The sequence below is a fragment of the Rhinolophus hipposideros genome (genome assembly GCF_964194185.1).
Source record: "Rhinolophus hipposideros genome assembly, chromosome: 14".
NCBI classification, from domain to species: Eukaryota; Metazoa; Chordata; class Mammalia; order Chiroptera; family Rhinolophidae; genus Rhinolophus; species Rhinolophus hipposideros.
This window is the reverse complement of record NC_138060.1, coordinates 44536062-44562827: the sequence shown is the minus strand read 5'-3', so window position 1 is coordinate 44562827 and position 26766 is coordinate 44536062. Positions and strand designations below refer to the sequence as shown.

The 26766-nt window shown below is 34.6% G+C and overlaps 1 protein-coding gene across 1 annotated transcript in view; it reads right to left on the bottom strand.

The window, feature by feature from the left end:
• RARB (retinoic acid receptor beta) overlaps nucleotides 1–26766 on the bottom strand; it is a 531514-nt gene that overhangs the window by 452045 nt on the left and 52703 nt on the right. The window contains exon 2 of the mRNA XM_081071630.1: nucleotides 20460–20500. The gene's annotated coding sequence lies outside the window, so the exon portion shown is untranslated. The remainder of the gene's footprint in view (nucleotides 1–20459; nucleotides 20501–26766) is intronic.

Genomic DNA, 26766 nt, shown 5'->3' with positions numbered 1-26766 from the left:
AGGGCAGGGTTGAACTACAAGTTTCATCTCCTACATAATACTGCTTCTTCAAGACTTGGAGAGGTGACTGTTTTATTTATTGCATGAAAGCCAACCCAGAAAGTCAAGAAAAATGAAGAAACAGAGGAATATGTTCCAAACAAAAGAACAAGATAAAAACCTCAGAAGAAGACTTTAGTGAAATGGAGATAAGTGATTTACCTGATAAAGAGTTGAACATAATAGTCATTAAGGTGTTCAACAAGGTCCGGAAAACAATGCATGAACAAAGTCAGAATTTCAATGAAGAGACAGAAAATATAAGAAAGTACCAAACAGAAATCACAGATCTTAACAATACAATAATTGAACTGAAATATGCAATAAGAAGGGTTCAATAGCAGATTAGATGAAACAAAAGAAAGGATCAGCCAACTTTAAGACAGGGCAGTGGAATTCATCCAAAAAAGAGAAAAAAAAGAAAAAGAAAAAAACAATGGTGATAGCTTAAGAGAATTATGGGATGACACCAAGCAGATCAATATGCATATTATAGAAATCCCAAAGGAGAAAGAGGAAGAAAACTTATACAAAGAAATAATGGTTGGAAACTTACCTACGCTGGTAAAAGAAACAGACATCCACATTCAAGAATCCCATAGAATTCCAAACTAAATGAATCCAAAGAGACCCACACAAAGACACATTATAATTAAATTGGCATAAGTTAAAGGTACAGAGAGAATATTAAAAGCAGCAGGAGGAAAAAAAATGACTTGTTTTTTACAAGGAAACCCCACTAAAAGTATAAGCAGATTTTTTTTTTTTCCAGCAGAAACTGTACAGGCCAGAAAGGAGTGATACCATACATTCAAAACAATAGAAGAAAAAACTGCCAGTCAAGGACAGTCTACTTAGCAAAGTTGTCCTTCAGAATTGAAGGAGAGACTTTTCCTAATAAATAAATCAAGAAATTCAGCACCACTAGACCAGCCTTGCAAGAAATGTTAGAGAAACTTTAAGCTGAAATAAAAGGGTGTTAATTAGTAACAGGAAAACACATGAAAGTATAAACCTTACTGTTAAAGACAAATATGCAAATCAATTTGGAATACTCTAATATTCTAATGGCAGCAGGTTAATCACTTATAAATCTAGTATGAATGTTAAAAGACAAGAGTAGCAAAAATAAAAACTGTAAGTACCATAATATTTTAACAGATACACAATATAAAAAGATAAATTGTGACATCAAAAACAAAGCATGGGTGGGTAAAGTAAAAATGTAGAACTTTAGAATATGTTTGAACTTAAGTTTTTATCTACTTAAAACAGACTGCTAAAAACAGAATGTATCATGTAAGCCTCATAGTAATCGTAAGGAAAAACTGATAGTAGATACACAAAAGATAAAGGAATTTAAGCACACCACTAAAGAAAGTCATTAAATTGCAAAGGAAGAAAGCAAGAGAAGAAGAAAGGAGCAAAACAGACAAAAACAAAACAAAACAAACAAAAAAACAACAAATAAACAAAAAAACCCAAAAATAAACAAAATGGCTGTAAGTCCATAGCTAATAATAATTACATGCAAATGGAATAAATTCCCCAAAAGACAGAGTGACTAAATGGATAAATATCAAGATCTTACTATACATTGTCTACAGGAGACTCACTTCAATTTTAAGGACACAGAGATTGAAAATGAAAGGATAGAAAAAGATATTCCATGAAAATGGAAACCAAAAGAAAGCTGGGATAGCTAAACTTATATAAGACAAAATAGACTTTAAGAAAAGACAGTAATATGAAAGAAAGAAGGTTACTATATAATAATAAAGGAGTCAATACAACAAGAGGATATAACATTTGTAAATATTTATACATCCAATATAGAAACACCTAATTATACAAAGCAAATATTAACAGATCTAAAGGGAGAAATAGACAGCTATACAATAATAGTAGTTCACTTCAATACCCAACTTTCAACAATGGATAGATCATTCAGACAGAAAATCAATAATGAAACATTGTACTTAAATGGCATGTTAGTTCAGGAGAACTTAACAGACATTTACAGAACATTTCATTCAAAAGCAACAAAATACACATTTTTCTGTAGGATACATGGAACATTCTCCAGGATAGATTATATGTTAGGCCACAAGACAAGCCTTAATAAATGTAAGAAGATTGAAATCATATTAAGCACTTTTATGACACATGGTATGAAACTAGAAACCAATTATAAGGAGTAAACTGGAAAAACCAGTAGATTAAACAACATGCTACTGAACAATCAATGGGTTGAAGAAATCAAAAGAAAAAAAAAATATTGTGAGACAAATGAAAATGGAATGACAACATACTAAAACTTATGGAACTCAGAAAAGCAGTTTAAGAGGGAAGTTCATATCAATAAACACCTACATTAAGAAAAGAGAAGTTAGTACAAAAAAAGAAAATAAATATCAGAGTGGAAATAAATGAAATATAAATTAAGATAATACTAGAAAAGGTCAATGAAACTAAGAACTCCTGTACTGAAAAGATAAACAAAGCAGACAAATCTTTAGATAGATTCACCAAGAAAATAAAAGAGAAGTCTCAAAAAAATTAAATCAGAAATGAAAGAGGAAATGTTATAACTGATAAGCAAAGAAATATAAAAAATCATAAGAGACTTCCAGGAAGAATCATATGTCAACAAATTGGAAAACCTAGAAGAAATGGATAAATTTGTAGAAACATTTAACCTACCAATTTCTTCAAGAAGAAACAGAAAATCTGAGTAGATCAATTACTGTTAAAGATTGAATCAGTAATAAGATTTTTCCCAACAAAGGAAAGTCCAGGACTCAATGGTTTCACTGGAGAATTCTACCAAATATTTAAAGAAGAATTTATACCAATAATTCTCAAACTATTCTAAAAAAATAGAAGCAAATTCTTCCAAACTCATTTTACAAGGCTAGCTTCACCCTGACACTAACACCAGACAAGAACATCACAGGAAAATTAAAGGCCAATGTTTCTAGTGAACATAGATGTAGAAAATCTTCAACAAAATATTAGCAAACCAAATTCAACAATACATTAAAAGGGCACACATTCTTCTCCAAAAAGAGTGGCTGAATGGATAAAAATCAAGACTGAACTAGACACTGCCTACAGGAGACTCACTTCAGCTTTTAGGAGACACAGGACTGAAAATGAAGGGATGGAAAAAGATATTCCATGCAAATGGAAATCCAAAGAAAGCTTGAATAGTTATACTTATATAAGACAAAGTAGACTTTAAGAAAATTTATTTTGATAAAATGGGGTTTATTCCAAGGATGCAAGGATGGTTCGACATTCACAAATCAATCACTGTGGTATGCCACATTAACAAAATTAGTATGAAATTATATAATAATCTCAACATATACAGAAAAAGAATTTGACAAAATGCAACATTCATTTGTGATAAAAACGCTCAACAAAGTGAGTTTAAAGGGAATGTACCTTAATATAATAAAGGCCATATGTGACAAACCCACAGCTAACATAATATTCAACAGTGAAAAATTGAAAGCTTTTCCTCTAAGATGAGGAACAAGACAAAGCTGCCCACTTTCAACATTTTCATCCAACATAATACTGGATGTCCTAACCAGAGCAATTAGACAAGGAAATAAATAAATTTGGGATCCAAATTGAGAAGGAAGAAATACATTGTATCTACTTGCATGTAGAGTTGGCTCCCTGTAGATGACACACAGTAAATGACTAACAGAAATTTCTCTTTTTCCACGCAAAGATCTAAAAGAATGAGAAAAGCAAAGAAGAGATCTGATGCCGTTGGTTAGCAAGATGTCCAGCGATAGCTCCCAACGTACTGGACCAGATTTGTCTTGAAAATTCCACCCTCAGTGCCTCTGCCTCATGAAAAGCATTGCGGTTCATAAGGAAATTCCATGTTTCAGAAGGTAGATTGAGGGTTCCTTGTTCTCCTACATGTTAATGGGTTTGATTTAAATAAAGACTTCAGTGGCTAAGTAGGCTTTGGGAACACTTTGTTTAATAATAATAATAAAATAATAACAATAACAATAAACTTTAAAATATTTAATTTATTGAAAGACTCCTCAAAAATGGAAATGTATTGAGAAATCTTTTCAAACCTATGTGAGTGTAGAGTCATTTATTCACTAAAAATCTCAGTAATGAGGAGTTCCATAAAAAACACTCTTCAGACATTTTAAGACAGAATAAAGTTTGCTGTCCACATGAGACCTCAAGGGAAGAAGACTAAATGTGGGCAAATTCAGGTCTAAAATAGATACAGAACTCTAGTAATTGGGATTATATGTATAAGACATATACAATGCTCCAAAATTTAATTAACAGCTTCTATGGATATTACTGTGTTCAATTTATGGGCTTGTTAATTTAATTGAGAGCTTAAATTCTTGACTACAGTATTGATTTATTCTAATAAAGTTTGTTGAGAATACAAAGCAATCAACTATATTCAACTATATTTGAATTAATTTTTTTAAAATTTGCTTTGATGACTAGATGCTGACTGTGGGTTTTCCAGCATCCTCTTTCAGATATCCAAGGGCCCAATCAAATAAACAACTCATTCATCTACAGAGGTAATGTCAAGAGAGGTAATTTATCAATTTGACTGCTCCTGGTCATCAGTCAGTGGATGGACATGAATTATTATTATTTTGCATATCAGTTCTTCTATAGGAAGTTCCCAAGTTCAAACTTTCTCTCTCCTGCCAAATAATTCCAAACCAATGTGTTGAAATAATATCATATCAGGGGATTCTGCAACAGATGTCATAGTTATTTGCTTTTCTAGTTGTTGAGGACAATTCTATCACTAAATGGTCTTCACCCTTTATCCCCATCCTCTAGATGAATAATAAATAAGAGGGTTCTTAGCAAATAGCAGAGTTTCAGTAAAAATATTTTTCCCTACCTGTAATGCAGTAATGACCAAGAGAAATTGAGGCAAACATTTTTTCCTACGGTACCTACTTTAATAAGTGCACATCTAAGTAGGGACACACAGGGTACATGCTCAGGCATGCCCCAGGCTCAGCATCCATCTTTCTCCTGCTTTGCCACTTCTAGACTGACAGCTAAATTACTGCACAGAAAAGGGTTCTGTGGGCTGTAATCATAATGCTGCCACTGAAACTAGTTTGTTGGCTGCAGGATGAACAGAAATTAAAGACAATTTTCATTAACAGAGAAAGATGTGGTATAGGAGAGGAGAGATGGATCTGCATGAGAAAAGAAGCTCAGCAAACTTGAGGACAAAATATGAGTAGACACATTCTAATGGAGTTGTTAAGTGCAGGAACTTGATGAATTCTTGGAAGAACCCCACATCTTAGACTGTGGTGTGCATTCTTTTGTGCCTGATGGTTAAGAACAGAAGGGGTTTTTACCTGTAAATATAATTGAAATTAGAACAATAAAGGGAGTAAGTCAACAGTGTTTCAAATGAAACGGCCATACGATTTTCAGGAAAATGAACCTTGTTTGCTGAAGCCTTATCAGACTATAGGATTGAAACTAAGACTGAGGACTGTGGGGAAAATTAAACCCATATTTAGTAAACTATTTGGAAAATACGTCTTAGCCACTGCACTCCATATATATGAGATGAGATCCTGGACTCAACAATCCTATAGCTTAAATTAAGCAGAGGGAAAGCATAAAATATATCCTAGGTTACAAGTGTTAATCTGGCAAGCATCATATTTACCTTGGTGTCTCGTTCATCTCCAGTTGTCAATATAGATTTACTGAATAAACTATTGAATTCATTATTTTATATAAAGGACAAAATAGTAGTAGCCATAAGGAAGTTACAGATATGAATGGTGGGCTTTAAAGGGTGAAACATTTACTTCTGGTTGGAAAGGTCAAAGATGACTTTATGGAGATGTGGCATATGATTTGGGCTTCAACATCTATAAGCATTTGGACGTTCAGAATGACACTGAGGAAGAACAAAGAAAAATATGAACAGAAACGTGGAGAATTCCTAAGGATTAACAGGAAATAGTAGTGGTATTCTTAATTCTCAGTAGCAATTATCCAGGCTAAAAGGAACACACTCCTATCATTCTGATTTTCAGCATTTGATAAGGAAGCAAATGCTCTTTCTGTAACTACCTGTGTAACAACAAACCAAGTCAGGTCATATTATGGTAAGTGATTGTGGACTAAGCTATTCTTTTTCAAAATGTCAGAAAAACAGGAAAGAAAACACGATTACATTTTTATTGTTGTTGTTAGCAGTTTTCCGTGGTGATAAATTATAAACTGAAAACACACATTTTAATTTATCCCTGGGTTTAGGTTAAAACTGACATTAGCTACACCAGTAACTTAACTCCAGACTCTATTCAGTGCCTGCCATATTGCCTAGCACATAGTAGGTGAGTGAACAATATTTGTTGAGTGAAGATCAGAAGTCAAGATTCTGTCACGTGCTGAGGAATAAACGATTTTATAGAATAGGCTTCTTGTGTCATCTCTAGTCTCACACTCAATTTAAAACTCGAAAATCCAAACACTCCATGAATGATAAGAAATCTAATTTACAAGGTAGTTGACAGAAAAATACAAATTACAATTGTTTTTCACTTCTACTCCACACACAGAAATCATGGCTTCTAAACTGTCAAGGTCACTTACAGGCGTTCTTATTTTAGCCAGGCTACTGTTTTCAACATCTACTGTTCCCCTTGGATTTTCACTTACAGGAATTACACTCACATTATTTACTGTAAAGTGAATTACTGCATGGTCTTCCAAAGTACTTTGATAAAGTATCCACAGAAAGGGGGTCCAAGGGTCAGATGAGTTTGGGAAATGCCTCGTACGCTGAGCTTACTCTTGGAGGTTTACTTTGTAAGTAACACATTTAAGGTTCTGAGAAGCTCTGCAGTAAAGAAATCCAATTACATCTGTTTAAGTCACTGGTTCTCAAACCTTTATGACCACCTTGCCTATTTCGAATGGTTTTTACTGTCTTTCAGAACTAGTGTTTTGAGCTGCAACCTTGGAACAACATCCTAAGCTAAAGATTAAAAACTGATGAGCCGAATTAAATTTGAGTGATCACACACATTGAGAGAGAGAGAGGGGGGAGAGAAATGTCAGCACATTCTGGCAACACTGGGCCTTGCATTCTCACCTAGCATCACTCCAGTTACCCCCTTATAATGCACATACTTTCTTTGCTTCATTATAGCTCTGGCATTCCCTTCATACTACTCCAAGATCATTTCAGGTATGTATATCATTTGCCTGGTTCCTGTAGATATCTAACTTTGGAATTCTTATCCTGGAGCATCTTAATTATTCAGTTGTCCCTATTATTCTTTTAGGAGAAAGGAATGCCAGTATTCAAGTGGCAGGAAAAAAGAAGGTCTGTACAGTAGTCCCCCTTATCCATGTGGGATACATTCTCAGACCCCCAGTGGATCCCTAAACTGCAGATAGTACTGAACCTCACATGTGTATTTTTCCTATACATACATACTCATGATAAAGTTTAATTTATATATTAGGCACAGTATGAGATTAAGAATAATAGCTGATAATAAAATAGGACAATTATAACAATATACTATAATGAAAGTTATGTGAATGTGGTCTCTTTCTCTCAAAATATCTTATTGTTCCGTACTCCCCCTTCTTGTGAAATGATGCAATGCCTGCGTGATGAGATGACATGAGGCGAATGATGTAGGCATTGTGGTATAGCGTTAGGGTACTAGTGACCTTCTGACGATATGTTAAAAGGAGGATCAAAGCTAGCATGAATTTCTTTTTTCTTCTTCAAAATTTCAAGAATAGAAGATTCATTCTTATTGTAGATCTTGACAACTTCAGAACACAATTTTTTTTTCCTTATTAAGTCGAGAACTGTTACCTTTTCAATTAAAGGAAGAAACTTATGGCTTCTCTTTGGCATATCTGAATTGTTAGCAAGACTATGCTTTGGGGGCCATTGTTAAATAAGAGTCACTTGAACATAGGCAGTGTGATAACAGTGTCTGATAACAGAGAGGACTGCTAAGTGTCTAATGGGCTGGTGGTATACATGGCATGAATATACTGGACAAAGGAATGGTTCAAATCCCCAGGCAGGAAGAAGCAAAAACAACGAGAGATTTCATTATGCTACTCAAAATGATACTCAATTTAAAACAAAAATTGTTCAATCCTGGAATTTTCCATTTACTATTTTAGGACTATGGTTGACTATGGGAAACTGAAACCATGGAAAGCAAAACCACAGATAATGGGGGAATAAAACCCTATTTTTAGCTACTGGAAGTAATGCCTGTACCTGCCAAACTGCAAAGAAACAGTAAGTTGCATATATTAGCATCTTGGCCTCCAAAAGGTATTTGTCCCATTCTTTGCATTTACAAATCCATAAACCTCTTAAAATAATATGGGAATTTGGGGATGTTATAAAACATTATCACTATGAAGTGGTTCAAGTGTGCTCCCCAGAAATGGATCCTTACTTCTAAAGAATCAGCCCCTATTTCATATTTCAGATCTTTTTAGGCTCACAGTCCAACATCAGGCTGATCAGATGGTCCACAAGGCTCCAGACACAGCTCTATAACGTGTTTCCCCGAAAATAAGATCAGGTCTTATATTAATTTTTGCTTATGTTCAGGGGATGCCATCCTGAAAAATTATGCTAGGACTTATTTTTCGGTTAGGTCTTATTTTGGGGGAAACATGGTAATTTACCAGCAAATAGCACTGGGTCTTCACATCAGATTGCCTCCATAAAAAAGTGCTTTGTCTCTCCAGAATGGGTCCTATGTCCCCTTTTTCAAAAATAATATGCTTATTCTTGTGAGGTGATATGTTAAACTGCCCAGTGGTGAGACAAAAAAATATGTCTTAGATACTAAAAATAACTTTTCTAAATTTTATAATTAAACATATTTTAGTTTGCAAATTCTTGAGGCAATAGGATCATTGGGAAAGACCAGAAAACCACAAGGGACATTTGGCACATAACCATCATACAGCCTTCTACCAGGAAAGGTCAACACAGAAACAAGATTTTTTCAAGAGGATCCACAGGGCAAAGTTAACAGAAAGATGGTTTGTTCTGTTTGTGCTCAACTTGTATTCTTCAAATAATGTATATTATTCATAGCATGATTTGCCTTAAAAACAGTAGATTCCAAGAGCATTTGAGACATCGTGTTGATGGCCCCCCAGCATTTTTAGAAAATTTTTGTTTTTGCTTTTTACCACAATGTCCCACCATTTACTTTCTTCTTCATAATTTTTGACTAAAAAGTGAATTTCAGCAATGCCTCTCCTGATACTATAAGATCAGTTTCTTCTCTTATTATTTTCCAATTTGAAACTTTGACCTTCTTAAATCATGTCAGACATTAGCATTTCATAATAATTATTATTATCCCTCTAAGCTAACGGATTACATTATTACCAAAAATGATGTAACTTCATGGTCTGAAAGGAAGTGAAATAAGTAAGGTTACAAAGAAGCTTCCTGTTTTGGTTTTCCTCCTTTGGCATGAAGAAGTTGAAAGTAGGAATGCTGCACACACAAATCAACCACTCAGGCCAGACAAGGCGTGTGGATTAGTAAGTGTTGGTTAGGATGTGGAAGGAAAGGCACATTCCTTGACTTTCTAGTGTGGTTTTGCTTCAGCAAAGTCTCAAATCAGTATATGCAAAGTAGCATGGTACAGATTTTTAATTCCATAGCCAAAATGAACTGTAACTACAAAAAGCTAGTAACACCTTCTGTTTTCCCTGGCATGATTCAAGCTTTGGATTGGAATTGCCTGCTAATTACTGTAATCCATTCATTCTACAAATATTTATTACCTCCTAATGGGCTGGATACTCTTTTAGTTAACTAAGAAATAGCAATCAGCAGATACAAATTCTAGCTGGTGGGAGCTTACTTTTGAATGGTCATAATACTTACATTTCAGTGACTCCATTTTGCACTCTTTTTGTCAGTGGCACTCAAGATTTCTAACAAACATGGTGGACTCAGTCTGGTAAATGTCAACTCAGCAGCCCAGGGCAAAAGAAGATCTTTAGTGAAATCCATTCCATCTATGTTTTAAATGCTAAAACTCTCCAATGTCTGCATTTTCCCAAAACTACAGCAACAGAGCAACAGAGACAACAGTACTAGTATATGGACATATTAGCTTAGGAAACAACATGGAGTTCATTTCATCTCATTCTACAGATGAAATGACTCAAGCCCATAGAGATTAAAATGTACACCCCGAGGATGTAAGTTCTATAAGAAAAGGGCTTGAGCTGCCTTATACTTACCATATAGGACTGTTGTGATGGTTAAATGAATGTAAATCAATTAGAAGTGTGCCTGGCAAATATTTTTGTGTTATATAAGTATTAGCTACTTTTATCATTAATCACTACTGTATCCTCTGTCTCTTGTATATTTTGTGTTAAATTTTTTATATAATTATATCTCTGAAAAATCTTTAATCATAGGATATTACTTTATTGAGGTATCTGAAGGTAACTGGAGGGTTTTATTTTGGGTAGTGGTTTTAATATAATCATCTCATATAAATCAAACAGCACCTAGTGCAGTCTTTGATACCAATGATTTCTAGTTAAGTGTGTATTGTGTTAAATTAGAAATATTTCTTTTGGACTATTCATTTAAGACTTCAGACCAATATCTCTTGCAGTCACTGTGAAATTATGGGTTAAATAGTTTCCCCACCCTTCAAAAAATATGTCTTGAAGTCCTAATTCCCAAATGTGACCTTATTTGGAACTAAGTTTATTGCAGATGCAATTAATTAAGTTGACATCATAGAAAAGTAGGGTGGGCCCCAAACATAATATGACTGGTATCTTATAAGAAGACAGCCATGGGAAAACAGAGAAACACAAACAAGAACACTGTGTGGTGTTCAAGGCAGAGATTGGGTTATGTGGCTGCAAACCAATGAAGGCCAAAGATTGCCAGCAATCAGAAGTTAGGAAGAGGGAAGGAAGCATTTGTCTCTACATGTCTCTGCATGGCCCTACTGACAACTTGATTTCAGAACTCCAGCCTTCAGAACTGTGAGATGATAAATTTCTGTTGTTTCAAGCCACCCACTTTGTTCCAGCATCCCTAGGAATTTATGGTCATAATTCTGCCTCACTGAGTCATATCAGTAGTTGCATGGCATGGGCTTCCTAAATGGAAGCCACACCACAAAACGTTCCACTCATTTTGTGACTCAACATTTATATATGGAATATTGCCCCTACAGGATCAAAACAGTTGTCTCAGCAAAATGACGCTTCATCATTCATCTAACTTTCCCTTCTTACACCTTTTTCCAAATAGTTTAGATGTTCTTGAAATCTGCCAGATAAAACATCATGACAGTGTATACACAGGGAGCCTCAGGGGACAGATCTAGGGTGTCACAGAACATTCTCATTAGATTTAGAATACCCTAACCATGTTATAACCAGGCAGGTAGGCAGTGAGATAGGGGTTTTGAGGCAGACAGGCAGACTTCAGAAGCCAGATCACTCTGAGCTGTTTCCAGAGTTCTCTCTGCCTTAAGAACTATATTCAATATAAAATCATTCCTTGCTTGGACAGAAAGATGCAGCAGATAAATTTGGTACCATATATGCCAGTTAATTCAACAAAATGTCAAACTGTCTGGGAAAGCCTTTAGAAAAGGTTTACTTTCTGTGTCACCAGGGAACTGAGTGATAGGAAGGAAAGCTCATGAAAATGAGATTTTCTCTAACTTCTGCCTACAGTGAATAAATCAATGGGATTTCTCAAGTCCCCTCAATATCAATGAGTTTATCTCATAGCAGGCAAGTATTTACAGACTCCAAGAAAATCTTTCTCCAGTCTTTTTTCCCCCTCTCCATTCCAGCCTAATTGCTTGTTTTCCTTTCTTTTTCTACCATTTCTTTCCTTCTTACTATTCATTTCTTTGCATAGCTATAGGAGGAAAGATGCATCTGACAACTGCTATCCCTTACCTCTTAGCTTCTAAAATCCATGATGAGTGTGGAAGTCTTCACTTTTTTTAAAAAGAAGATTTAGTCTTCCTGCCCTGAACCGAGTTTAGGGTAATTGTGTATCTGCTTGAGGGCTGAATGCAATCTGTAGCCTTTTTCATAAAGTTTATGGCCCTGATGCCCCTTTAAAAGTCTCATGTGGCTGATTGATAGGCTCATTTCTGATACTAACCATAAAGAATTGGCCATCCTGAAGATAAGCCGCTCCTCCCCTGAGCATTACAGGAAGTAAAGGCACACCACCATTATAGATGAGGCCTCCATTATAGATGGCATTTCTTGCCTCAATCAGATTCATCGTTCAGCAGCCCAGGCAGTGCTCTGTGCTGAGGGATGGCACTACAGGACATATAAACTTAGTGGAGTTCTTTTAGTTAATGAGCATATAAGGATTAAAACATCATCATGGACAAAAATGAAGAGAGCAATAAAGGCGAATACTCCATTTCCTAACTTCTGTTCATTTTCTCTTGATGTCATTAACCAAAAGAGAAGTTGGCAGACTCATAGAATCTTCATCATTCATTAATCTGAGCCTTTTTATTTAATTAATCTTAAGTATTTCTCAGATTTTACCTCTTTAATATGTGTTCTTAGTTTTCCTCCTCACGCTATCTTTCAAATATATCTTCATGGGACAAGTGTAGTGATTAGTAATTTTTCTCTAGTTCTGCAACTTGTATCTTCTGGGTCAAAATAGCACAAAGATTCTTAGAAAAAGGCAGAGATGGAGAGGAAGGAGGTAGAGTTAAGAGAGAAGGAGTGGGTAGAAAAGAAGAGAGGGCACACACACACAGAGTGAGAGGGGAGGGAAGTAGGAAGGCTTTTATGAATGTTAAATTGCAATTCTTAACCATAGATTTAATTTCCTGTAGAGAAAAAAAAAGAGTTAATTTGTTCCTAGCCAAAAATTTTAACACAGAGAGATATTGCAGAAGAATTGGTATCACCTGACAGCTTATCAAATGCAGGAAGCCAAGAGGAAGGAAGAAATCAAAGACCAGAAGGAAATGGCCATGGAAGTAGGTTTGTAAAGGAAGACTTATTTATCATTCAAATATTTATTGAACACTTTTTATAGAATAGGTATGGTACTATGACGAGGGTTGTCGGAGGTGAGACAGCCAATGCACCTCATTTGAAATAAGGGAAACATCAGAGCTGTACATCCAATAATTACTTTACATGTTAAAATATGATATAAGGCATTTAGAAACCTTGCCAAATACCTCTGCATCCACTTCTGTCTGGTTTCCTAAAACAGCTGTAATCAGAGTCATTAATAACATTTATGGTGTTAAACCCAATGAGTATCTTTCAGACCGTATTACTAATGAATAGCATTCGACTCAGCGGACAACTCCGCCATCTTGAAACGTTCTCTTTTTCAGCCTGCTACATACCACATATGCTGGTTTTCCAACAACTTTTCCAGTTGTTTCTTTCCAATCTCCCTTGCAAGCTCATCTCTTCTTGCCAGTCACTAAAAGTTATGATTTCTCAAAGGTTTGTTCGTGTGTTTACTTCCCTTCTCCAAACTTTCTTGGCAATGTCATTCAACGTCTGGCTTCAACTATCTTTACTATCCCAAGCACATTCATTTCTTTTTTTTTTTTTCCTCCAGACAGACTTCTTCCTCTATAACTCATGTGGAACGCTGCCTCTCCTAGGTGCCCTATTCAGGGTTAACGACACCCTTGCTGGAGCACTTACTCAATGAGTATATTTCTGTCTATACTGGCCAGTTAGGACCTGTACATTATTCAGGTATGTGTCTTTAGTATTTAACATGGTATCTGGCATATAGTAGTAGTCCACCGTTTGCTCAGCTGTTGACTGGAATTGGACCAGGGCTTGGGGGGAGGATGCACAGCATCATTGCACATAGTGGGGTGCTGAATAGATGATAATCTCTTAATTATGAGAGGTTTAAATAAGATGAGGAAAAAAGAAGCATACATGGGATTTAACATTGATGATTTAAAAAAAACTTTTTTTGTACTATCAGAATTTTCTACATTGTATACATACTACTGTTATAATTGGGGATTTTAAAAATTATTTTGAGGTTTGTTTTATGTATTGATAGGGTGAGAGAAAATACACACACACACACACACACACATGCACACACAGAGTCAGGATAGTAAAACGAAAAAGAAATATGAACTACTAGCAGGAATTCTAGGAGTTGGAATTCCAGAAGTTAGAACAGTTTTCTTCAATAAAGAGTACTGCTCAAATTCTTGAATAAACAGTTGCCCAAATTGCCTTTGTTTCCAACTGACTTTTAGGGAAGAACAGGGCAAAGAAAAATTATTTACTCAAATGACCTGTCACTCCTGATTGTCAAGAATTAAGCACAGAAAAGTATTTGCAGATAATAAATGTATAGGAACATATGCTCTTCTGAATTATAACTCAGGCTACACTCTTTACTGATGAGTACTAGACACTGACATCCTAGTCAACCAATTCAAGCCATTAAAATAAACAACTCCTTATGAAAATGAAAATTGAATATTACATTGGAGCAATTGAAAGCATGTTCTATCAAAGGCAATTTATCTATTATATGACAGCCTCAGAAAACAACAAGAAAATTACATCTCTCACATTAAAATGAAAAGGCAGGAGCTTATTTAGACATCACAGTAATCAGGGAACCATGGATCGCTCAGAAGAAAAGCTGTCTATTCTATGTGCAGGCACTGTCCGATTTCCTCTCTCTTGCATTCTGGTGGGGGTGGAGGAGAGGGCACATTTCTATTTCTGAACCAATTGCTGGACTATAGCGGAAAACAATACCAAATTTTCCCCTTGAAAAATTCTTCCTTTACTGGTAAAAGAGAGTGATTCTACAGAGCACTCTCCAGGCAATCAAAGTGTTAAAACAATGAGGTGTGCCAGGTGATAGTGGCTTCGTCCTCCTCCAGAGTCAGAGCCAATGGCCGTAATGGCTTTCATCCATGAGGCAGCACATGGACACTAGTCTTCATATGTTTGGCTGGGTTATGTCCTAGATTCTCAGATATGGTATCAAATATCTCTAGCTACACATTTATTTAAGGGATTGTTAGTCTCTGCCCACTGTGATAGGAAAGTAGCCATGAATTCTGGTCATGCTTTGGGTGGAACAATCATATTTATGTTTATATCTTGGTCATGGTTGTTAAATGATCATGAGGATGGCAACAGAAAACTTTATTAGAATATGTGGCACATCTAGTGAAAATACTTCTATGATGTCTGAATCAATATAACACTATCAACACTATTTATAGCTAGTGTTGTTTGTGTGCTTCAGAGATTCATTTATTTTATTACAGTAGTTTAACATCATTCTCTGAATATCAAAATATATTCAGCTTTCTTTTCAAATAGAGTATTTAGAGGAAAAGCATAGTTATGAACGCACTAACTACTCCTTTAATGCCAATATTTCAGAGAACTAAAGTTAACTAAAGCACTGTTTGATGTAGAAAGAAATTGAATGCAAACTAGGTAACTCTCAGATTCTTTGCAAGGGGTTTGAATAACTAAAATAATAAAAGAGACTTTACAGTAATGTAGGAGTAACTCCAGCAAAAAAAAAATTTTTTTTTGAATTGTATTTAAAATCCAATGTACTTGGCCAATTTATGCTTTCCTTATGTTCTTCAACTAAATGAACCTCATTGACCATGACATTGGATCGCTACTTTTGTAGCTAACTGCCTCAGTGGGTGAAGTATTTCACTTCTGAGGCCTGAGAAGGCTGACCCACATGAAAATGGTCTGGCGTTCAATTTGTGGACCTGGGAGTGTAGTGGGGTACAGAGATGCAGAACTCTGTCACTTTCTAGGCATGTGGTCTCAAAACCTCAGTTTCCCAAAATATAATTTGGGAAAACACTTTCTTCTAGTATAAGAAATATTAACATATACAGGTGTTAGTTTCTTTCCTACGTGCCTTACATATATTTTAGAACAGCACTGGGTAAAGTTGCCTTCTATTGTGATACCATCTTTTTCCCCTGTTGGAACAATTAACTACAGGAGCCATAAACATCCCTTGATAACATGGTAAGGATGTTTCAGGGAGCAGTAAGCAGAGCCCCCCCTTTTTTTGATAACCTGCAAGTATATGTAAAAAAAAAACCCTAAAAATAATGCCATTTTTGATTGCTGATGTCTGGACATTGGAAAGAATATTGAAGCTGTACATCAAAAATATATTTTGGAGATAAGTCAGCATAAGAATAAAATAGCTCTCAAGCTCTCGCGAAATTGAGAGATCTCTTTTGTGTCTAGGTATATTTATGAGAATATTTCAACAGAAATGGAGAAAAAATGGAAATCCATTGCCATTATATTACTATTTTGTTGAAATGGCAATCTTATAATGAAATATAAAATTCCAGCTCTCATATCCTAAAGTGGATGCCTGCTTGCTTTAATCTTGGTTATCGTTATATCGCTAAAGCAATCATTGAAATTAGCTCTGGCATTTTACAAAAAGGCAAGATAGAGCTACTCTTCCTCCCCTCTTCTGCCTTTTCATAATCCCACCTCTCTAGTCTATGGCTGCCTCTGACAATGAAAGTTCAAGAACACTCCCTGCAACCAAAAATGGGGAGATCGTCATTTGGCGTTTGGTAATCACAGTCTTTCCTACTTCAGTCTCGCTAAATCACAGAGGAGTTGTTAATTCTAGTTGTTGCTTAACCCACACCTTCTGAGACTTCTTGTTAGTGATGTGGGATAAAAATAATTCCCAATGCTTCTCGGATCTTAAAGCTGAGTTTGAAAATGTGACTCTGTGCAAGGCCCCAACCTTCCAGGTCATATGTTAGCTCATTTGCAAAACAAATATCTTCAACCAAATGATCTACAGATCCTTTAGTGCCAAGACTTTATGACTGCTATAGTCTTTAAACTTCAGTTATTCAGATTCCACCAGCATGCATGAGTTTTGCCTAACAAGGCAGAGTTTCAGTCTTATTATTTTTATTTAGGTCTACACTTTTTTGTGTGTTTTATTTGAATACATGTGTTTAAAATGGACAAGTTACAACTCTCTAAAAGTGATAAATCAGCTTCACTGAAATAGATGATAAATTATAAAAATAAAAAGGATGGAAACAAAACCAGGTAATTAAGTCCTGACTAGATGGCGTGGCCTAAGGATAGCTCTGAATCTCAGGACTGGTCTCTCTATGTTAAAAATAAACAGCTATAGAAGATGGAATACCATCAAATAGCTTCTCTTACCAAGAGAATCCAAAGTTTTGGAGGACAAATGAAAGGGGAATAAAATAATTTTCTCCCTATAGAATTTAATAAGATTTTAATCTCTGCTGGCATCACCACTTGTATGGATACCATTTGCTGGGAAAACTTTTCTGACTATGAAAAGGGTGTGTTACATTTTCAGACTCAACTCCAGACTACTGAAGTACTGATAATCTTTATTACGCCTTACCTCTAAGAAGCAGTCTCAGAAATTGTTCTAATTTATACAGCTTTTGCCTTGTTGTTGTCAAATAAGCCAAAGGAAAGTTCCATGGACTCTACGAGTTGCATATCCTGTCTCCTCATTTCTGGTTTTGAAAGTATACATTTTAAAAAAATCTTTATTGAGATATAATTCATATACATAAAGTTCGCCTATTTAAAGTGTACAATTCAATGGTTCTAGTATATTGACAGAGTTGTGCAACCATCACCATGATATAATTTTTGAACATTTTCACCTTCCAAAAAGAAATCCCATACCCATTAGCAGTAACTCCTTATCTTACTCTTTCCAGACCCCGTCCTAGACAATTAGTAACCCACTTTCTGTCTCTATTTTACATATCTTAAATATTTCACATAAATGGAATCACATGTGTTCTTTTGTGACTGGCTTCTTTCATTTAGCATAGTGTTTTCAACGTTTAACCAGGTTATAATGTTCATTGGTACTTCATTTCTTTTTATTATCCTAATATTTCCTTATATGGATATACCATATTTTATTTATCCATTTACCAATTGGTAGCAATTTGGGTTGTTTCTACATTTTGGCAATTATCAATAAGGCTGCTATGAATATGTGTCTGCAAGTTCTTTGCAGTCATATATTTTCATTTTTCATTTTGAGTATATACCAAAGAGTGGAATTTCTTGAAAATGTACATTTTTATGAATACTTCATTTTAAAGTGATATATCAAAACATAATTTTGCAATCAGGTTGCACAAGAATAAAAGAGATCCTGTGTCTTAAATTATATTTATTGTTCTACTTTCACTCTTTTGTTATCTTCTATGTTTATATACTAATTATGTTTCATTTGAAAAACATAAAAAAGTTAAAAGCACTTATAATCAGAACACGTGTTAAAAATAATAGAGGACAAAATAGGTAACATACCCATTCCTCCAATTCCATACCCAAAGACAAGTATTTTTAAACTGTAGTATTATTTTTAACAAAACAAAATTATACTGCACATATAACTTACATTTGTCAATTATCGTTGACATATTTCTGTCATCTGACATTGATTTGCTGCATTTTAATAAAAACTAGATTTTATTATATTGAGGTACCATGATTTATTTAACCAGTCTTCTATATTTTTTTCTATTACAAACCAAGCACAATTAACATGTTGAACATATATCTTATAAACTTAAATAATCTCATAGAATATTATCTGAAAAGTTAGATGGTTAGGTCATATGATACCTATAATTGGAATTTTAACAAATATTGGCTAATTTCATTTAAAAAAATTATTTTACTTTGCATTGCCACCTATAATGAAAGAGGGTGCAAATGTCCCTATGGTCTCATCATTGCTCAACGTTATCCAGTATACATTTTGCCAGTCTAAAACACAAAATACACGTTTTATATGTATTTAAGTATTAGTACGTGTGAATACTTTTTTTCATTTTATTTACTGGCCATTGATATTTCTTTAGAGACTATCCAATTCATATAATTTGTCTATTTTTCCACTAAATTATTTTTATTATTCTTATGGATGTGTCTACATGTATGTGTTTTGTCAATATTTGTTGACATAAATGCCTTAACTTTGTCTTTTGCCATAATATGTTTATGATGTTCTTTTTTCTCTTCACCATTTCTTGACTGCCATTATTTTCCTATTACATTGAAATGTCACTTTTATCCTATATTAAATCCCTGTATTTAGGCTTCTTTCTAGCCTCTATTCTGTTCCACTGATCTGTCTTTTCCTCGGTCAGTGCCAAAATGTTTTAATTGCTTAAGCTTTCTTAAAATATATACTACCATATCATATTGGACAAGTTCTTCATTTTCAAAAAATGTCTTGGCTATATGCATATACTTATTCTCACAAATGAATATTGAATCAACTTGAATCATTCAACTTTTTTATTTAAATTGTATGCCATAGTCATTATTAATAATATTTAATTAGTATAAAATGCTCTGCTCTTTGGAATGTAAAATTAAAGGGTTCAATATATTGGAGTTAAACTATAAAAATAAATTATTTCAGTTTACATTTAAATTTGGATGAAAGACACTAGCTTCCAATTAAGAAAAAGGAACAAAACAAAACAGAAGGAAGTGATTTCAAATCTTAAAGTATTCAACTGATTATGTAACTACACCAAGTAGAGAAGAAAATAAAGTTATCAAGTCATTAAAAAATCCATTAAATTCCAAATGAATTAGAAAAAAAGCAATAAAGTTATTTGGAACTACTATAGGAATTCTGTTTTAAAATAACCAATTGAACTTACCCAATAGGTTCACTTGAAAATTAAATTAAAATATGATTATAATACGAGAAATTATATTTAAGTAGCATTACATTAATTCCTTATTTTTCCCCAGTACACTTTAATATGTTCATCATTGCTATTCTTTGTACATATTTTCCCAATAAAAAAAATAATGAATAATGGAGGAAATGATGGGTAAATGAAATTTTATTTTCACTATAATTAGATTTCCCATCTCAAAACTCTTCCATCTTCTTAAATCACTATGAATTAAACTATTGTGCTTCCTTTATTGCAAAACTTCCATGCCAAGCACGTTAATCTTTTCTCAGGGAATTTCAGGACCATTTTGGTATACAGTCAAGTCTAATCTTTGCCAACAGTTTGAATACATGACTTTTCAGGGGATCTACATAAATCTTTGTCTTGTTGAGACTACAGTAAATTTTGTCAATTTTTTCTCGCCCAAATGCATCATCTATGCAAGTACAAAAATTCTGCATTTGTCCCCACAGCTAATAATGGACATTCAAACCCAGTTTTTTCCTATGTGTACTCAGGATATTCATTATGTTTATTGTTCTAGTTTCTTCTTTCTTTACTCACCAGGTATGGGTCCTTGCGCAAATCACTTCATCTCTGTATACCTGTAAAATGAGGAATTGGGTTAGACAATCTTTCAGATTCCTTTCATTCTAACATTTTGTCATTGTATTTAACTTAGCCACTCAATTTTCTTAGTATTATTTAAGTTTGATAACTACCAATAATTGGGAAAAATGTTTGCAGAGAAACCTACCATTTTAATTTTTCCATTAACCATTTCTATTATTAATAGAATGTAGTCTTCATAGACAATTCACTTTTCTAAGATTGTTTCACTATAGTCTTTTCAAGATAATAGTCACAAGAATTCCAACACACTGCCATATTTCCATAACTCAACATAAAAATCAATTTCTCATTAGAGATAACCGCAAATTCTCATTCTTGGGGAAAAAGATTCTTTACTCTGAATTCAAGTTTGTTTGTTTTCTCTAAACAGGACTTCTTTTTGGTTCCCAATCTATTACTGATGTTCTCATTTGTAACTTGACTTACTTTTATAAAGAACATCACTTTGAACTTTGTCTTTAGAATGCTCATATGCTAGATGGTCCCATTTCCTCTAAATTTGATTTTGTTTCTAGTTTTATTTTAAATGCAACATTATAAATCTAAAAACATTATTAAATATATATCCAAATTCCTTGTAAAATAAAAAAAATGTAGAACACTTTTTGTACTCATTTTGTGTCTGGTGAAATGATAAAAGTTAAAAATCAAAACAAGAACCTAAAAAAGTGACATTGGAGATAAAGGACATGTTTCCAACTAGTGGAAGTATATAACAGTATGGTCTTTTGGAGGCATATTATTAACTCTATATTCAAAACCTCAGGATATTAACCAAGCAGTTCTACTTTTAGAAGTATGCCCTGAGAAAATAATTAAAATAAGGACAAGCATAGGCATCCCATTATTGATAAAAGTGAAAGATTGGAAACAACTGAAATGTATACAAACAGTGGCTTAGTTAACATAATTGAGATGCAACAATGTAATTAAGTACTATGCAGCCATTAATATTATAATTTAAAACAATGTAAAAGGTCATGGAGAAATGTTCGTTCTAAAAGGTAGAAAATGGCTGTATAATAATGTGTATAATAGGATTCTATTTCTTGTCACATGCATATTTATAAACATTTATACATATGTCAGAAAATGATTGGGAGGATACCTGCCAAAATATTAATACTGGTTACCTCTTGGTAAAAGAATTATAGGTGGATCTTTTGCTAATTTTCACGTTTTCTGCATTTATCACATATAATATTATCATAAGAATTATTTAGGAGCAATAAATTATATTTCTAAAAATAGCTTAAGTGTCTACATTATTTCTACCAGTATAATCAGACCTTATGGAATCAAAACTTTCAGTGATTCAGTTAGTAGATCACTTTAATTGAATTTAAGTGAATAATTTTGATCTATTCCATAATCAATTGCTGATATCTTATTTGTACTAAAGAAAATTAAAATTGTGATAATGACCAATAAAGAAAATAAGAGAATAAGATCACCTATCCTTTCACATCCCCTCATTCCGTGTTAGGATAATAGGTCTTTAATTTCCAAGCATTTAAAAAAAATAAATTGTAATAGTTTTATTTATTTGCTTGGTTTTGATATGCCTACCCACTCCACGGCAAGCTCCATCAGGGAAGAAGTTTTATCTTTTTGCTTCATTTAGTATAGGGCACATTATATAGCTCAACAGACTAGATAAAAGAAAAAAAAAACTACTTAAGTTTTATAACATCTTAAAACCAAAAGTCAGTAGATTAGTCAGTTTATTCTTGTAACCTATAATGACCCAAAGTTGGTAAAACATTCCCTGAATCTAGCCATTTGGAGTTTATGTAACTTAACCAACACAAAAGCAAACTGTACTATGTCAACCTCTAGGACGTTTATGAAAAACAAGACAATCAATCTTGATGATTTAGAGAAAGTTAATCTTCTTTACCTGTACTGCCCATTATTTAATTTTATGTCTTTAAAAGATTACATCTGATTAATCAGCCATAATCAAAATTTTGAACTCCAAAGATAATTAACCAAATGGCACCCCAGTGCCATTTAGGTGAATGTTAATGGGCAAGAAGTTCATGATGTAAAGACATTTTTTACAACCTGAGCGAAGTGGAAATGCATAATTAAACATTTGGTTCAGACAGTTGTCAAAAAAAGGCATAGTTTAATTCAGAGAAATATATATATAACGCTAACTGTTCAGAAGTGTATCTTTCTATCACCTATAAAGATAGGCTTCCAAAGCAAATTAATAATGTAAGAAAAATGTCTTTAAACAACTCCCTATAAATCATTCTTATCTGAGTAAGCATTCAATATCTCTAAGAGCTCTTCTAAAAGGACTTTATTGGTCAAGCTCTGTAGCAAAAATATCTTCTGTAATAAAATATTGTTCGTAATAAAACTATTCTATTTCTTTAAAAATAATTGATAGTTTAGCTTTCTCCATCATTTGGAATAGTCTTCCTCCAATGAGCTTGAATGAACAAACGTTCATCATGTTCTTAAAACAAAAGCAAACACAAATAAAATTCTAAGGTCAAGAAACTGACACAAAAGAAGTCCTCATTGTTTTCCTTTGAAGTTGCTCTCATCCCATAGGGTCTATGAATGAGTAAGCCCTTCCGATGCCAAGTCTTCAAAGCAAAAATTGAAGTGGAAAGTTACTCAATTATCTGGCAAATTCTGTCAGTGAGGCAAGCCAACCTAGAATAATTGAAGTTTTATTTTAGTATCTATTTTTTGCTTATGATTTTTCTAAGAGATTGAGTATTTAAAATTCAGTCTCTAGGTAAGTATTTTTGCTTTAAACTTTAAGGAAGGAAAAATAAGTAGGATATCAAAATCCAACTCCCATTCTCAAATATAATTTGAAAAATTATGGCGATAACCATTAGTCACTTGACAAGGGAACATCTTAAGTCATAATCTGTACACAAGAGTGCTTATTACAAAATATTCCTAAAATGTCTCTTCCCTACTGGTTTATAACTGCCAACAGGATCTGCTTTGCATGTTGAATGCAAAAAGCATGGAAGTTTCTGACAGAAACATTTATAATAATACTTAAATGTAGCAGTGGAATCATTCAGACTCAGTCCATAAGCTTGAAGGTTAGAAGCTAACATTTCAACGACCTGCCTGGTCATCAATGGTGAACCACTGTGGAAACCCCAAAGATGTCCAAGGACCTGGGATAAATAGTACTGGAGAGTGACACTATAAAATACAACTTAATGAAGATCTGACAACTAAGGCTCATATGCTAACAGTAAGGTTTACTTCAAGGCTTAGTAATTAATGCTACATTCAGTCAATTTACATGGACTTTAGTGGGGTATTTAGTGAGGTATTTTATTCCATATTTAAAGACAAACAACATTATATTTTGTTTAATGGTTAAAAGGAGTCTATTCTCTCAAAATGTTAACGGCAAAACTCTCAGCCAAAATTAGGGTTTAATTTATCTTCCCTGAGATACATACAAGTATTAAACAAATCAACAGACATTGGTTCTATACTGAAGACGTCTTTCAATAGAATCTTCTACTAAGCACATCCATTACTGTGAGACAGAATTTCAACTTTTAAGTAAGTGGCAAAAACCTAGTGGGTTAAACAATCTTCTGCCTTGATACCTCCTTTCTATATTCTGGAACACTTTTGATCAATGTCCAAGCAATATTTATGCACATATTAAGGTCATTTACTTTGGACATTCAATGTTGCAAACTGGTGAGTTACTGGTCAAATTGTGTACTCGAGTATATTTTTGAGCTACTACTCTTTCAGACTGAATTTCAGTGCTTTTAGGTGAGTGTATCTCTGGCTTTTCACAGGCTCTCCTCTTCCCTGCTGCCTTCTACCCAGCTATTTGGAAGCTTTCTCACAATGATGCTATCTACCTCATCTCTCCTGGTCTGTTTTCCTAACTTAATAGAGTGCCAAGCATGTGTCAATCCTTTGCCACCAGCCTGTTACCAGAAGAAAATTGATCTCTTGGCCCCTTTGAAACGTCTCTCTGCATGTCAAGCTATGAATCAAGAAGACTGTCAAGAGTTGGGTATGTTTCCCAGGATGATCATAGTGAATTCTTTAGTGTTGCCACAGACTGGTAAGACTAAACTCTCTTCCCACAACATTTAATGATAATTATGGAATGTATGGAGTGCTGCTGTGGCAGGGCACTGCCCACATCCCCTGAACTCTTTCCCATCTTCCCACATACCAGCTCCCAATGTGCTTTCACTCCCAATAGCCCCACCCGTGACTCTTCATGGCTGGATCATTAGATGTTGGAGGTATAAGGAGGACACCAAGCCCTCCGCAACTCTTCCTAATTACTTTCACCCCAATCCTTATTATAATAAGCTCTGCAGGGGGGAAGCCTATTTAAAGACAGGTCATTTCCCAAAGTGGAAAGAAATAAGGATAATGTATGACCAAGTCTTCCAGAGACCCCGCAGTGTTCCCATAAAACAAAGTGACTCATGTTGGGACTTGTGTGAGTTACAATTAATGTTCCATCTGTGTACATATATTGTACCTTCCATTCTTAAGGGCCTTCAGAACAGAAATCACTTACACAAGGATGCTTGAGGTCAACAGCAGAATTGTTCATCAAATGCATGCATGGCACTTGGCAACAGGTACTCCATGACAATGTCAAATTTGCAATAATATGCAAAAATCCCTGCTGCTCCCGGTATCAATGCATTATGAGATATAAGTTCAGCTTTTTTCTTTTTTTAATTTTATCAAATGACAGGATTAATTTACAAACTGAAATCCCAAACTTCAACATGGTTGTTAATTTTAAATTTTGAATAATATTTTTGAAACTTTGGCTTTTAATTTGTTACTCTTGAGAATCCCCTTCTGGCAAAAGCAGAATGAATAAATGCTAATGATGTAGAGCACCCTGATTCAGAGAGTGGTGTTACAATTTTCTAATACATGAAGTATTTAAAGACTGATGAGACAGTACATTATATTTGCATGGTAATTTAGTTCAGAAGTTCACGATTATTTTATTTTCCATATTAATTGCTTTTGTCTCTCAATAAATGACTCTGTAGGAAGTGGAATTCAATTTCATTCATTTTCAATAATCGAGATTGCTTTGAACTAGCTCAATAACTCTCAGTTCCTCTCGGCCTCCGATATGCTGCTGGTGGTAGCACATAAATAATCTCAGTTTTCTTTTCAGATTCCTAAGCAGAGCTGGCCTTTGGCAAATGGCTAAGTAGACACCGTTTGCTCTTCCTGCGCCCAGCCCTTTGCCATGGCCTCTTCATAATCCATAGTCCCTCTGGCCCCTTCTCTCCTCAGCGCAAGTGAGTTATTCACACACCTGAGGTTTCTAGCCTCCCTTATCTTTGCTCATCCTGGGCCCCTGTCTGAAGTAGCCTCCCTACATATCCAAATACACCTGGATCCCTCTCCCATGCTCCTTCATCTCCTTCCACTGATTTAGAAGTATTCACATGGCTGTCTCTGCTACTAGACAATCAACTTCTAAAGGTTACAGATAGCAAACCATTCATCCACACATTTCATGTAATGCTTAGCTGTATTTCTTGCCAAAAAAGTCTGCATAAATAAATAAATCAATGGATACATTCATGAGTGAGCATTAGGGTTAAGAGAGGCTTGTCTACGTTTTAGCCACATGAAATTACTTTAGTTCCTCCAACACAAGTTTCACTACCTCACCTGGGAGCCTTTGTTTTATCCATAGATTCGAGCCCTGATCAAGTGGTACTGGCACTGTGTCCATGTGGACCCCTCCCCAGCCCCCACTAGACTGAGAACACCCCAAGGACAAGGAAAATGGTATGTGCCAGGCCCAGAGTAGGAGTTCAAGCCATTTCTGTGGAGTGAAAGGGGTTAAGACACCTGTGATTTCTTCAGTTTTCCTTTCCAAAGTGCACATTTCAAAAGATGATTACGGGCAGAATGCTCCATGGACCACTGTGTTAGGGAACTACCTTGTAAGGGCAGTGAGGGAGAGCCATACTAGCCTTCCCCTCAGCCCCTAAGTTTGCACAAGTGCCTACCTGATTTAGGTACTCTACAAAAGCTTTAAAGTTGTGACCTAACATCCAAAGCAAAGTGACTTCCAGACTCACTTATCAGCACTCCATCAACATTGATGGAGCACATGGGCTGTATTTATTGGCAGTGGATTTCATCTGTTCATATGTCATTTTCAAGAGTTTTGTCATTGTTTCCCTGTATAGATCACAGGATGCTATAGGAAAGAACACCT